This window comes from Lepidochelys kempii, chromosome 1, assembly GCF_965140265.1.
Source record: "Lepidochelys kempii isolate rLepKem1 chromosome 1, rLepKem1.hap2, whole genome shotgun sequence".
Taxonomy (NCBI): Eukaryota; Metazoa; Chordata; order Testudines; family Cheloniidae; genus Lepidochelys; species Lepidochelys kempii.
In genome coordinates this window covers 253,515,025-253,530,645 of record NC_133256.1, presented here as the reverse complement: position 1 = coordinate 253,530,645, position 15,621 = coordinate 253,515,025, and positions in this window count along the sequence as shown.

Genomic DNA, 15,621 nt, shown 5'->3' with positions numbered 1-15,621 from the left:
TTTTGACTCTGCCCTGAACTACATTATGAACTAATATGATATAATTACATCCTTTGGGGTGTGGAAAATCCATACCCCTGAGTGATGCATTTATGTCAGCCAAACTCCCAATGTAGACAGCGCTATGTTGACAGGAGGGATTCTCCCACTGACATAACTACCACCTCTTAGGGAAGTGGAGTACCTATGCTGATGGGAGAAGCTCTTCCATCAGTGTAGGTAGTGTCTTCACTTAAAGCATAACAGCTTCTGCAGGATTATAGGTGTATAGAAGCTCTGTTGTCTTCAACTCTGGATGTAAACATGTATTTATTAAATGTGGTAAAAGTCCCCACCCCAAGGAGCAGAACATACATTAGAAAACAAGATAGTTGGGCTAAATCAAATGAAGAGAGTAGGTGATGAAGGCAGGTAGCACACACATTGTGTCCCTGTAGGGGCTGCTGGAATACAGGAGAGTTAGAGAGCTCTGTGATGAGCGTGAAAGATGTTTCCCACACCTCACCCAGAAAAGATGGACAGAGCCTTAGTACATTTACAGTCAAAAAGTGAATAGCTGACAGTATTTTCTTTAGGCTTTATTTATTTATTTATTTATTTATTTTGCAGAAACCACTGGTGGGGGGGGGATTACATCCCATAAGTGGAGCTATTGGACTCTCAATCTGTCCAGTGGCAGGCACTACTACTTTCCCTGTCCAACTGTATTCACTTTGTCTTCTAATGATGTCTTGTGAAGTCCCCTGGCAGAGCTGGCCAATGGAGAACTTACATAGTACGTGTCTGCATTATGTCTAGTTGGAGCCAGTGCACGAAAACTGGTGCTTAGATACAAAGACTTCCACCTTCAGTGAGAGTGAAACCCCCAGGAGTGAAGCTATACAAGAATGATTTAAGGTATGAATATTTAAATTCTCTAAGAGGTAGATTGGAGGGATACTTCTGGTTTTAGGGGTATGTGAAGGATCATCTCTGTTAGTAATTTCTCATAATGTAAAACTCCACCACCACCAACAGGTATTGCTGTAGCGCCCTGTGCTACTAAGCCTACAGAAGGAATGAAATAACACTTCCTGGCAAGAACAGCCGTATCTGATCATAGTGCACTCAATAGGCAGGTGCTGTTTCTAACAAAATTAACCGCTGTAGAATTAAATCACTTAAAGAAAAAGCCCAGTGCAGTTTGTTACTCCCTTAGCTGACTCCTGCAAAATAATCACCTTCTAAGAGTAGGCACAATAAACACACGGGATGCAGAGATCATAGCAATGCAGGGCTAAAGGGACCTGAAGAGATCAACTAGTACAGTCCCCCATGCTGAGACAAGACCAAGTAAACCTAGACCATCCCTGACAGGTGTTTGTCCAATTTGCTCTTAAAAACCTTGAAGGATGGGGATTCCACAACCTCCCTTGGAAACCTATTCCACTACTTAATTATCCTTATTGTTAGAAAGCTTTTCCTAATATCTAACCTAAACCTCCTTTGCTGCATATTAAGCATATAGTTCCTGTCCGACTGTCAATGGACATGGAGAACAATTAATCCCCAGGCTCTTTATAATAACCTGAAACACATTTGAAGACAGTTAATCAGGTTCCTCCCTCTGTTGTTGTTGTTTCTCAAGACTAAACATGCACAGTTTTCCTCAAAGGTCAGGTTTTCTAAACCTTTTATTTGTGTTGCTGCCTCTGTTCAGCTGAGGTCTTACCAGTGCCAACTAGAGCAGGACAATTATCTCCCAAATCTTACAAGTAACGTTCCTGTTACACCCTTGAATATTAGCCTTGTTTGCAATTGCAATTTGATTTTTTTTCCTTCCTAAGTGTAGTACTTTGCACTTGTCTTTAATTTCATCTGGCTGATTTCAAATCAGTTATCCAATTTGTCCAGGTTGTTTTGAACATTCATTCTGTCCTCCAAAATGTTTACAACTACTCCCGGCTTGGTGTCCTCTGTAAATTGTATAAGCATACTCCGGTCCATTAATAAAAAATATTGAACGGTACTGGAGCCAGGCCAGACCCCTGTGGCACCCCATTATATGAGTCCTTCCTGTTTGATAGTGTCCCATTGATCACTACTCTTTTTGAATATGGTTTTTCAAGTAGTTGTGCACCCCCTTTATAATTTAATTTAGACCACATTTCCCTACTTTGCTAGGGAATGTAATTTGCCTCCAAATGTTATTAAATATGATGGCCACCTGAACATTTAGATTTCAAGGCATGGGGATCTGGGAGGGAGGGTGTTTGGATTTTGAGGACAAAGGAGAAAGGTTATCCGCTTTTATAGTGCCAAAAAAAAAAAGTGTGCTATGGATCTGCCATAAATTGCTGATCATTAACACTGCTGCAGTACGCTAATAGGTGCACTATTCCTTAGCCCTGGTCAACACTACACATTTATGTCGGTATAACTGTCGCTAATCCACACCCCTGAGTGATGCAGTTATAGCAACCAGTTCTCAGACAGCACTCATGTCGATGGGAGGGCTTCTCCCCTCAACATAGTACGGCCTCTCAGGGAGGTGGATTACCTATGCTGCTGGGAGAAGCTATCCCACTGGCGTAGGTGGTGTCTTCCCTAAGTACTACAGTGGCACAGCTGCACTGCTCGAGCACTGTAAGTGTAGACAAGTTATTGGTCTCCTCTTCCTTTTTTCCCCTTGAGTTTATTTAAGCTGTGTGTTTATACTATGCTTATCAGCTGACTGAAGCACGCTTTTGTTCTCTTATGTCCCCTCTCTCTCTGTTTTCAGGGTGCTCCTATCCTAGCATGCGCTGCTGCCTCCTCCGCTGGTGGTCCCACGGTTGTATCTCTGGCCCAGGAGGAATGTGTGATCTCTGACACATCTCTGGCACAGGCAGCCAGGCCTCTCCTCCGCACTCCTTTGTTCCTCTCAAACATAAACACACTTAACCAGCCTCTCCCCTCACCCCAATCTTCAAAGCAATCCGACAAAGCAATATCTGTCCTGGAGCATGTGCCAACACGCGCTCTTGCTTTCAGAAGGAAGAGTTCAATTACTCAGAGGGCCCTGCCTGCAATTGGCGTTTGCTTTTGCCTCTCCAGCCATGTCTCAGCTTGCTCTTTTCTCGCCACTGCTCCCATGCAGCTCTGCCAGGACAGACAACAGTAGGAGTTCTAAGGTAGGTAAGGCACAGGTGCCTCACCCCGAAGCAGACTGCAGTGATGCTGCTAAAAATGCCTGCATTAGGTATAACATTAGCGTTTCCATCACCCTGACTGCAGCAGTAGTGGGAACAACAGTATTGCTAACCCCATGCATTCGAAAATCATGAATTGGGCTCCAAAAAATCATGAGACTTGTTTTAAATGGTAAGTTTTGAGTGTTTTTTTATTTTTGTTTAGGATGCTCTTTGATTGCATTTTCCCAACTTTTCTCCACAGAAACATCTTTTTTTTTTAAAAAAGGGGAAAGCTGAACTTGTCTCCTGATCATATGCCTCCTGGCGCTGGGCCTTTCAGAAAACCACCACACGTTGCAAGACTTGTAATAAAAGCATGAGAGTTAGCAATCCTGGAAAAGTGCTGAGAATTCCCAGTATGGATACACTTCTGTTTTCCTGCTATATTGTCAAAATAATCTCCGGTCCTCCTTTCTCAGTGCTGTCATTAGTAACCTGGAAAATATCTGGGAACTAGCACCTGCCCCTTTCCAAAGAACAGAGGCATCGTTTCAGTTCATATCAAATATAAAACTTGAACAGATTGGTTGGGCTCATTTTCACTTAGTATTTGATAAGCTTTAACTATTTCGTCCTCATGACATGCAGGAGAGAGGGGCAAGTATCACTGCCATTTTATAGATGGGGAAACTGAGGCAGGAAGTAGTTACGATATGTGGAGGGGCCACCCTTTGTCATTAACAGAGTGAAGCATAGAGCTCGGGAGTTCTGGTTCCTGGTCCTCTTCCTCGATCCACAGAGCAGGTAGCAGGACTTCTACCTATTCTCCTTTGAAGTGAGCACTGGGAGAACCTGTTCTCTTGTGCTGTATGTCTGGGATCAGTCTGAAGGAGGAATGAATGGGAGGACGTGGTACAGCTCATGCTGGTAAAGATGCTCGTCTGACTAAAAGAGAAATGGCCAAGTATTAAATAACAACATGAGATTTTGTACAATAATGGGCTGTCCCCCAAAATGTATTAAATTGGTAGCATACTATCCAAAACAATTGGTGGGAAACTTCTCAGTCCCTGATACCTTTCCAGCAAATACTGTACTAGGAGACCTGGACAGTTTACCAGGAGCCTATACTTGGATCCTCCCTATGCCGGTGCTACCACCAGACTACAGGAGCTGGCCCAGAGTTATTCTGTTTCTATTATAGAGGCCAGGTGGGTGAGGTAATATCTTTTTCACCATCAGAAGTTGGTCCAACAAGAGACAAGCTTTAGAGCTTACACAGAACTGCTCTTCAGATCTTGGGATCAATACAGCTACAGCCCTGCAAACAACAATGGAAGATATCTATTTCTATTCTTATTTTAATGTGATCTTTCACTGAATTTAGAAGTAGTGAAAGCTGCCAGGTTGGTGGCCCTATGAGCCAAAGTCCTCTCTTTAGCTGCAGGAAAGGCAGAAGCAGTGCAGATGTCCTCTAGACTCACTAACCAACACCAGCCAGTGTACCTCAACTCTGCCCTAGAGAGACAGCCTCAAGAACAAAGAGAGTAGGTTTTCTCCAGGCCCAGTCAATCCTTGGCCTCTTTCCTGAGGCTGCTAACAAAGTTCCAGTTAGTGCCACTTCTGATGCTGAAAATCTATGCACATCTGGATCCAATGAAGAACTGGACTGAGACCACCAAATTCATTTCACACAGGAATCCGGACCTGGATTTGGATTTCAATCCTAAGGTAAAAGGCTTCATATCACATTGCTAGTTACCAGTACTTTTCATAACTCATTACATTTAAAAAATACAGTTAAGTACCAATTAGAATGAAAGGATTTGTTAGGACTTGGCTTTTAAATAATTTTAACCTGTTTTCCTTAGGAAATTTTATTTTATTTTTTTTATAAAAAAAAGTTTTGTTTCCTTCTTGCAAGGGCTTGGATTATTTCAACTAATTGTCATTTTTCCTTGTAAAGCAGGTCATGGTATAATTTTGTGGCATTACAGACAACTTTGCTCTTACAATTTTAAAATCTGATACAGAACAGTTTTACTAACTGTTCAACAATGTTTGGCTCAACTAGACCTAGCCACTTTCTGAATGGGAAGAAAAAATAATTAAATGTTTGCTAGAAGGCAAGTATGTTATTTCTATTATGGGTTTTCTCGATTCATTTATTGTAAAGGGGGTATTATAAGCAATCTACAAAAAAAAAGTGATGTTACAAGCATTATCTTGTCGCTTTTGGCTGTACAACTGGGTTTAGTACAGAAAGTTTTTGTGTATGTTTCCCTCTGGCTACATCCCCATATATATATAATCTCACACACACACTTTACTTTACTTATTTATGCCCTTTACTGGAATGGGGAGAAAAGCATCCTTTGAATATTAGCTTTCTAGCAAATATTTAAATATTAATATTTTTATTACACACCTCAGATTATTACAAGGGAATATTATTCAATAACTTTTGTATGCTTTTACAATTTATTCTCCACTTATCCATCCAGGAAAATATTTTGTGGTGTTAGTTAAAACTTGGATTCCAATAGACACAGTCCATCTTTCTGAAATAGGAGTCTTTGTAATTTGTAAATATTTTAAACACTTTCTCTCTCTTCTCCCCTCTCCCCCCCAGGGCTGACCCTAGGGAAAATGGCACCCTGAGTGAACTTTTATTTTGGTGCCCTTTCCTTGAGTTTGAGCACAGCAGTGTGAGGCACAGGGTGCAAGGACCAGCTCCTGGCCCCAGAGCCTGGCCAGGCTGCACAGGAAGGAGTTTCTGAGCCCAGGGGCTCACCCAGCCATATGTCCCCTGACCACAGAGCAGGAGGAGACGGGGTGTGCAGGGGGACCCAGGGGCTGGCCCGCTGGCTCCACAGTGGCGAGCCATGCTGCGTGCACCTCCCTGCCAGGCTGGCAGCTCCAGGCAGCATCACCCGCTCCCCTGCCCAGCTGGCCAGGAGCTCCAGCCCCAGGCTCATCCACACTTACCTATGCTTTGGCATCTCAGGCCCACCCGCTTGCGGCACTTGAATGGCACCCTCCCCCGACAGCAGAACTAAAATAAAGGGCTAATTTGAGTTTGAGTAGAGCCAGGTCAGCAAAAGTTGGGCTACCAAAAGTGACTGCCTGCAGAACCTTTGACAGGCTTATCAGGGATAATGACATCACTGTAAGGGGTGGGATTTTCCATCTTCTCCATTTATAAATTCCTTCTCTGTCCCCCATTGGTGAGTGGTTATTTACCAAGGCCACATGTAGCTGTCTGGCTCATTCTGCCATCTGGCCCAGTCAGCTATAGTGGCAGAGCCTTTGATGGAGTCCATTTGACTTGACTTTCAAATTGGCTCGCTCTTCCGAGGAGGGATTTGGAGATGTGAGAGAGACTGGGGTTTGTTACCAATGTGGGAGTGACAGACTGAAGGTCATTTTTCATGCGGTGTAGATAAGTGAACACTCATTCCAGGGCCTAGGGGAATGAAACGGGGGGAGGGGAGAACGCTTGATCCTAGTGTACCTTTTCTCTCTCACAAGCAGACCTTTGATCCCATTACAACGTGATCATCGTGCTGGTCTAGAATGATTGTCCCTTTATTTGTTTCCTAAACTTCAAACAAACTGAGCCAGACCCCAAAGCATTTTTGTTTTGAAAACGTATGCGCTTCTGTGGACTTTGCATGCCAGATCCCATAGCTTTTCCATTAATGGTCACCAGACAAGAAAAAAGATAAGATCTTGATCAAGAAACATGCAGCCTTGTTTGTTCAGCAAAACATGTGCCTCATTGTTTTCCCAGCAGGAATTCAAACTATCCCGTGGCTATCGAGAGCAGCCAAGAACACCATCAGCATCTCTTTCCCCCCAAGTTGTTTCTGGCAGGACTGGTGTCCTCTGTCAAAGGAAGATTCCTTGAGAGGAAAGATGGTCTTGAGGCTAAGGCATTGAACTACAACTCAAAAGACCTGGCTTCTGCTCTAGGCTCTGCCCTAGACTTCTTGTCTGACCAACAGCAGGTCACTTAATCTCTCTGGGTAAGTCTACACAGCAAAGAAAACCCTGTGGCTGACCCGTGCCAGCTGACTCGGGCTAGTGGGCTGCAGGGCTGTTGCACTGCTGTGTAGACCTTTGGGCTCGAGCCTGAGCTCTGGGAACCTCCTGCCCCACAGGGTCCTAGGTCTGTGGCCCAAGCCCCAAGTCTACACAGCAATGAAACAGCCCCACAGCCCGAGTTGGCTGGCACGGGTCAGATGCAGGTTTTTCTTTGCTGTGTAGACATACCCTCTGTGCCTCGGTACCCCAGCTGTGAAATGGGGATAATGCTTCCTTTCTCCCCTCCTTTTGTGTCTATCCTTTCTATATCTGGTTCAGGGGCTGACTCTTAGGATATGTCTACACTACAAAATTAGATCGAATTTATAGAAGTCGATTTTTTTATAAAGCGATTTTATACAGTCGATTGTGTGTCCCCCCACACTAATGCACTAAGCGCATTAAGTCAGCGGAGCGCGTCCACAGTACGGAGACTAGTGTCAACTTTCGGAGCATTGTACTGTGGGCAGCTATCCCACAGTTCCCGCAGTCTCCGTCACCCATTGGAATTCTGGGTTAATCTCCCAATGCTTGATGGGGCAAAAAAATTGTCGCAGGTGGTTTTGGGTACATGTCGTCAGACGCCCCTCCCTCTGTGAAAGCAATGTGAGACAATCATTTAGCACCTTTTTTTCTATGCAGGCGCCATACTGCTTTCAGCAGACTGTGCAGTAGGACTGCTAACCGTCGTCGTCATCCACCGCTTCTGCTGCCACCTTGCTCTCCTGCTTTCCTGGTGGTCTCGCAGGGTCACTTCCACTGCAGCTCTGCTTGGCTGCTCTTGTCTTGCCATACCATGGCAAGTGTGCTGCCCGCTCAGCTGTTGTGTCCTGGCAGCAGATGGTGCAGTAAGTCTGCAAAACTGGTCATCCAACCACCACTTCCTCTGCAACCCTGCTCTCCTGCAGATGCCATACCATGGCAAGAATGGAGCCCGCTCAGATCACCGCGACAGTTATGAGCACTGTAAACACCTCACGCATTATCATGCAGTATAAGCAGAACGAGAACCTGCAAAAGCAGGCGAGGAGGCAATGGCAGCGCGGTGATGAGAGTGATGAGGATATGGACACAGACTTCTCTCAAAGCATGAGCCCCGGCAATTTAGCCATCCTGGTGGCAATGGAGCAGGCTCATGCCATGGAACGCCAATTCTGGGCCCGGGAAACAAGCACAAACTGGTGGGACTGCATAGTGTTGCAGGTCTGGGATGATTCCCAGTGGCTGCAAAACTTTCACATGCATAAGGGCACTTTCATGGAACTTTGTGACTTGCTTTCCCCTGCCCTGAAGTGCAAGAATACCAAGATGAGAGCAGCCCTCGCAGTTCACAAGCGAGTGGCAATAGCCCTTCGGAAGCTTGCAACGCCAGACAGCTACCGGTCAGTTGGGAATCAATTTGGAGTGGGCAAATCTTCTGTGGGGGCTGCTGTGATCCAAGTAGCCAATGCAATCACTGAGCTGCTGCTATCAAGGGTAGTGACTCTGGGAAATGTGCAGGTCATAGTGGATGCCTTTGCTGCAATGGGATTCCCTAACTGTGGTGGGGCCATAGACGGAACCCATATCCCTATCTTGGCACCGGAGCACCAAGCCAGCGAGTAATAAACCACAAGGGGTACTTTTCAATAGTGCTGCAAGCACTGGTGGATCACAAGGGACGTTTCACCAACATCAACGTGGGATGGCCGGGAAAGGTGCATGACGCTCGCATCTTCAGGAACTCTGGTCTGTTTCAAAAGCTGCAGGAAGGGACTTTATTCCCAGACCAGAAATTAACCATTGGGGATGTTGAAATGCCTATAGTTATCCTTGGGGACCCAGTCTACCCCTTAATGCCATGGCTCATGAAGCCATACACAGGCAGCCTGGACAGTAGTCAGGAGCTGTCCAACTACAGGCTGAGCAAGTGCAGAATGGTGGTAGAATGTGCATTTGGACATTTAAAAGCACGCTGGTGCAGTTTACTGACTCGCTTAGACCTCAGCGAAACCAATATTCCCACTGTTATTACTGTTTGCTGTGTGCTCCACAATATCTGTGAGAGTAAGGGGGAGACGTTTGTGGCAGGGTGGGAAGTTAAGGCAAATCGCCTGGCCGCTGATTACGCACAGTCAGACACCAGGGCGGTTAGAGGAGCACAGCAGGGTGCGCTGCGCATCAGAGAAGCTTTGAAAACCAGTTTCATGACTGGCCAAGCTATGGTGTGACAGTTCTGTTTGTTTCTCCTTGATGAAAACCCCCGCACCTTGGTTCACTCTACTTCCCTGTAAGCCAGCTGCCCTCCCCTCCCCCCTTCGATCACTGCTTGCAGAGGCAATAAAGTCGTTGTTTCAAATTCATGCATTCTTTATTATTTCGTCACACAATAGGGGGATAACTGCTAAGGGAGCCTGGGAGGGGTGGGGGAGGAGGGAAGCCCTGGGTGGGGTGGTGGATGAGGGGAGGAGGGAAGTACAAGGCTACACTGCACTTCAAAACTTATTGAATGCCAGCCTTCTGTTGCTTGGTCAGTCCTCTGGGGTGGAGTGGTTGGCTGCCCGGAGCACTCTTCCCCCGCCTTCTTGGGCATCTGGGTGAGGAGGCTATGGAACTTGGGGAGGAGGGCGGTTGGTTACACAGGGGCTGCAGTGGTGCTCTGTGCCTTTCCTGCACCTCAACCACCGGAGCATACCAGTTTGATCCTCCAGTAGCCTCAGCATTGCATCCGGTCTCCTTTCATCATGCTGCTGCCACCTCTCCTCTTGATCCCGCCACCTCTCCTGTTGCTCCAGCCATCTATCCTCTTGTGCATCCATCCTATCCTCGTGTTCATTTTGTGCTTTCCTGGACTCTGCTGTTGTCTGCCTTCACACATTCTGCTGGGCTCTTTCAGTGCAGGAGGACTGCATGAACTCAGAGAACATTTCATCGCAAGTGCATTTTTTTCAGCTGCTTATCTGCGCTAGCCTCTGGGACAGAGATGTTAGTTGCAGCGTTGAAACATTTGCAGCTGCAGGAGGAAAAAAAGCGAGATTAAAACTGAAAAAGACACATTGGCCATTTAAAAGGAGGGGCTGATGTTTTTGGGTTAACGTGCAGCACAGACCCAAGTAACCCCCTCCCCACCCAATTCTCTGGGATGATCACTTCACTCCTCCCCCCACCGTGTGGCTAACAGCGGGGATGATTTCTTTTCAGCCACAGGCAAACAGCCCAGCAGGAACGGCCACCTCTGATGTCCCCTTAATAAAATTCCCCTATTTCAACCAGGTGACCATGAATGATATCACTCTCCTGAGGATAACACAGAGAGATAAAGAACGGATGTTGCTTGAATGCCAGCAAACACCGGGACCACACGCTGCCATGCTTTCTTATGCAATGATTCCAGACGACGTGCTACTGGCTTGCCGTGGTAAAGTGTCCTGCCATGGAGGACGCAATAAGGCTGCCCTCCCTAGAGACCTTTTGCAAAGGTTTTGGGAGTACCTCCAGGACAGCTTCATTGAGATGTCCCTGGAGGATTTCCGCCCCATCCCCAGACATGTTAACAGACGTTTCCAGTAGCTGTACTGGCCGTGAATGCATCCCAAGTCTTCAGGGAAAATTAATCATTAAACACGCTTGCTTTTAAACCGTGTATTATATTTACAAAGGTACACTAACCAGAGCTGCCTTCTCCGCCTTCAAGGTCCAGGAGCCCGGGTTGGGAGGGTATTGGCTCCAGGGTGTTAAACAGTTCCTGGCTGTTGGGGAGAATGGTTTCTCCACTTGCTTGGTGTGCGCTATCTTCAACCACCCCCTCCTTATCATCTTCCTCATCCCCAAAATCCTCATGCCTGGTGTTGGTTTCAGAGTAACAGCCGTGTTAGTCTGTATTCGCAAAAAGAAAAGGAGTACTTGTGGCACCTTAGAGATTAACCAATTTATTTGAGCATAAGCTTTCGTGAGCTAGAGCTCACTTCATCGGATGCATACTGTGGAAAGTGTAGAAGATTTTTTATACACACAAAGCATGAAAAAATACCTCCCCCAACCCCACTCTCCTGCTGGCAATAGCTTATCTAAAGTGATCACTCTCCTTACAATGTGTATGATAATCAAGTTGGGCCATTTCCAGCACCAATCCAGGTTTTCTTACCCCCCCCCCCCACACACACAAACCCACTCTCCTGCTGGTAATAGCTTATCTAAAGTGACCACTCTCCTTACAATGTGTGTGATAATCAAGGTGGGCCATTTCCAGCACAAATCCAGGGTTTAACAAGAACATCTGGGGGGGGAGAGTTAGGAAAAAACAAGGTGAGACTCCCCCCTTGCAGGAGTCCATGTACAGGGGTGGGGCAGTGGTAGGGGCACCCCCTAGAATTGCATGTAGCTCATCATGGAAGCGTCATGTCTGGGGCTCTGACCTCAAGTGGGTGTTCGCCTCTTGGGTTTTTTGGTAGGCTTGCCTGGGCTCCTTAAGTTTCACGCGGCACTGCTGCGGTCCCGGTGATAGCCTCTGTCCTTCATGCCCTTGGAGATTTTTTCAAATATTTTGGCATTTTGTCTTTTGGAACGGAGTTCTGATAGCACGGATTCGTCTCCCCATACAGCAATCAGATCCAGTACCTCCTGTTTGGTCCATACTGGAGCTCTTTTACGATTCTGGGACTCCATGGTCACCTCTGCTGATGAGCTCGCCACACTGGCCAAATAGGAAATGAAATTCAAACGTTCAGGGGCCTTTTCCTGTCTACCTGGCGAGTGCATCCAAGTTCAGAGTGCTGTCCAGAGCAGTCACAATGGAGCACTGTGGGATAGCTCCCTGAGGCCCATACCGTCAAATTGCATCCACACTAACCCAAATTCAACCCGGCAATGTTGATTTCAGCCTAATGCCCTCATCAGGGAGGAGTACAGAAATCAATTTTAAGAGCCCATTAAGTCGACAAAAATGGCTTCGTTGTGTGGACGGGTGCAGGATTAAATCGATCTAACGCTGCTAAATTCGACCTAAACTCGTAGTGTAGACCAGGGCTTTGTGTGTGTGTACAGAATCTAGCACAATAGGGACTCCATCTTAGTGGGGGCCTCTAGAGGCTACGTAATACAAATAATAATAATTGTACCATCAAAAGCACCACAGTTGAGTACAAGGCAGTACTGTCTCTAATTTGGACCAGATTGGTTCTTCTCTCCACGCCATCTTTCCAGGAGCATAAAATTCCAATGGGACCTGGCTTTCATAAGAATTCTAAAACTGATGCAGGGTATTTTATTCATATGTGTAACCCGGTTTAGATTAAGAGCAGAACAGCTGATTAGCTAGCCTGGATTCCTAGCTCTGTACTCTCCACCCACATTAGAGCTCACTGTAGCCAAAGGATTACAAAGCAGATCCCTAGTCTAGTGTGAACTGGTCACCAGGCCAGCAAAGGCAATCCCCCATGTGATTTTAAGCATAGGCTAAGTAGGAGGCTGCCTAGTGCAATGTACATCTAATAGGATGTCACAATAGTGAAGGATCCCTGGTGGCTGCTCAGCTGGTGCCATTTTCTTTTTCCATCATCACACAGCAGCCTGGGATGGTGTTAAACATTACAATGATAACATGGTCAAATACATCCACAAATATTATCTAGTAAAACATTCATCTAGAGGTGGACCCCTCACCTCTTCCAACTCCCCTTTGTCCTGCTCCAGCAGCACAAAAGGAATTTATAGCTGCCGTAAGGCAGTGCTTGAGGTTTACCTCAGTATACAGAATTCCTCATCTGGCATACCATTGGCATAACGAGCCCTGAGACAGGTGCTCCTGGCTCTGCTCCCAGCACAGGCAATGTTCTAGGACAGGTTGGGAGCACCGTTGGGTGGGAGGAGGCGGGGCTCCTGCAAAACAACTTCTTGGGAGTTCTCCATCAGCACAAGTGAGAGCAGCCCTGACACTTCTCTAACTTGCGCCAGGGACTGGCTCAGTCCCCAGGAGCCTCCTGGATTAGTGTGAGAAAGCCATCAATGTCCTCTTCCCTCCCCATGTGTGCTGAGTGTTCCACGAGCACATCTGGGGATTACTACTGGGCCCCTTGAGTATGTGTCTCCTTTCCGCTGGACCCTTCCCCCTCAGGCTATGCACTTACTCTTCTCCTATCAGTAGGGAAATTCCAGGCTCTAGGGAGTTCTGGATGAAAGGCTAAATTCTGTTTGTTTTGTGTTCGGTCCTTGTTTCACATCACTCTCTTTTCAACACCCACCTCTCTTCTTTGGTGACTCATTCAAAGTAGTTTAATCTCCTCGCTCTGTCTGTGGCTGTAAAATATAATACCAATGAAGTGGGGTTTATTTATCCTGCAGCCATGAAAATGCTGTCAGAAGAAACTGATACACTCTCCTGAGGAGGCGAATGCTGCTCTGGGGAGAATTTTTCTTGAACTTGGCTTTGAATTCTCTTCAAATGGAAATTTCCCTTTTTGAAGTGCGTCCATTTTCATCTTTGTTTCTTTTTGCTGTTTAAATAAATATCTACCATTTTGGGTTTTCATTGGAGAGTGAATTATCTCCTGCTGTTCATGTCTGTGTGAGGCTGATAGACCTGGCTAGAAACAGAGATGAGTGTGACGGTCCCTCAGGTTCCCCCGCACACGTGCCAGTGCTCCTCTGCTACTCCAATCCTTGAATCCCTGCACTGCTCTGCCAGTGCGCTTCAAACCTGATGTCCACCCCTCTGCGTTTGCCGCTCTGGGCCTCACACACAGCTCTGCCAATGCACCATATTCCATTGGCACCCCGCTGCTGCTCCAGGCCTGATACCACCACACAGTTAGGCAAAATAGGAAATGATTGCCTAGGAAGGAGTGCTGCAGAAAAGGATCTGGGGGCTGTAGTGGATCACAAGTTAAATATGAGCCAGCAATGGAATACTTTATTGCAAAAAAAGTGAACATCATTCTGGGAGGTATTAGCAGGAGTGCTGTAAGCAAGACACAAAAAGTCATACTTCCACTCTACTCAGCTCTGATTAGGCCTCAACTGAAGTATTGTGTCCAGTTCTGGGCACCACGCTCTGGAAAAGATGTGGACAAATTGGAGAAAATCCAGAGGAGAGCCACAAAATGATTAAATGTCTAGAAAACATGACCTATGAGGAAAGATTGACAAAATTGTATTTGTTTAGTCTGGAGAAGAGAAGATTAAGGGCATGGCTACACTTGCAGATGTAGAGCGCTTTGAGTTAAACCAGCCTTCGGTGAGCGCAGTCAGGAAAGCGCTGCAGTCTGTCCACAATGACAGCTACAAGCGCACGGGTGTGGCCACATTTGCGGCACTTGCAGCAGCATTGGGAGCGGTACATTATGGGCAGCTATCCCAGCATGCAAGTCACTGCAACGTGCTTTTCAAATGGGGGGGGGGGTGTATGTGAGGGGAGAGGGAGTGGCTTTTGGGGGGGCTGAGAGCATGTCATCATGCTGTCTTGTAAATTGAAACAGCAGCAGACCCCTCCCCCTCCCCTCACACACAGCATTCAACACTAATGGTTGCTTTGTCTCGGAGCAGATAAGCAGCCGGCTGTCAGAAACGGAGCTTTCAAATGGCGTATCCACATTCCTGCAGCGATTCAAAAACAATGAGAAGAGTGGCCACTTGACTTAAAGGGATTATGGGATGTTTCTGGAGGCTGATCAGAGCGCAGTAGTGCAAAACCTCGTTCACACTGACACCCGAGCGTTTCAGCCAAGACGCAGCAAGCGTTAATCTTCTCTCCGAGATGGAGTAATAGGAGCGCTCTAGCCGTGGAGTCAGAGCGCTCTACGTGCCTTGCCAGTGTGGACGGGTAGTGAGGTAGGGCGCCCGGGACTTCTTTAATGCGCTCTAACTTGCAAGTGTAGCCAAGCCCTGAGGCAGAACATGGTAACAGTCTTCAAGTAAGTAAAAGGTTGTTATAAAGAAGAGGGTGATAAATTGTTCTTTTAACCACTGAGGACAGGACAAGAAGTAATGGCCTTAAATTGAAACATGGGAGATTCAGGTTAAAGACATTAGCAAAACTTCCTGACTGTGGGCTTGGCTATACTTGCGAGTGAGCGCATGTTAAAGCAGCCCCAGGCACCCCAGCTCACTACCCATTCACACTGGCAAGGCACGTAGAGCGCTCTGACTCCACGACTAGAGTGCTCCTGGTACTCCACCTTGGTGAGAAGATTAACGCTTGCTGTGGCCTTGGCTGAAATGCCTGGGCATCAGTGTGAACAAGCTGTTGCATTCCTGCGCTCTGATCAGCCTCCAGAAATGTCCTATAATCCCCTTAAGTCAAGTGGCCACTCTTCTCATTGTTTTGAACTCACTGTGGGAATGTGGATATGCCCTTTGAAAGCTCCGTTTCTGACAGCCGGCTGCTTATCTGCTCCGAGACAAAGCAACC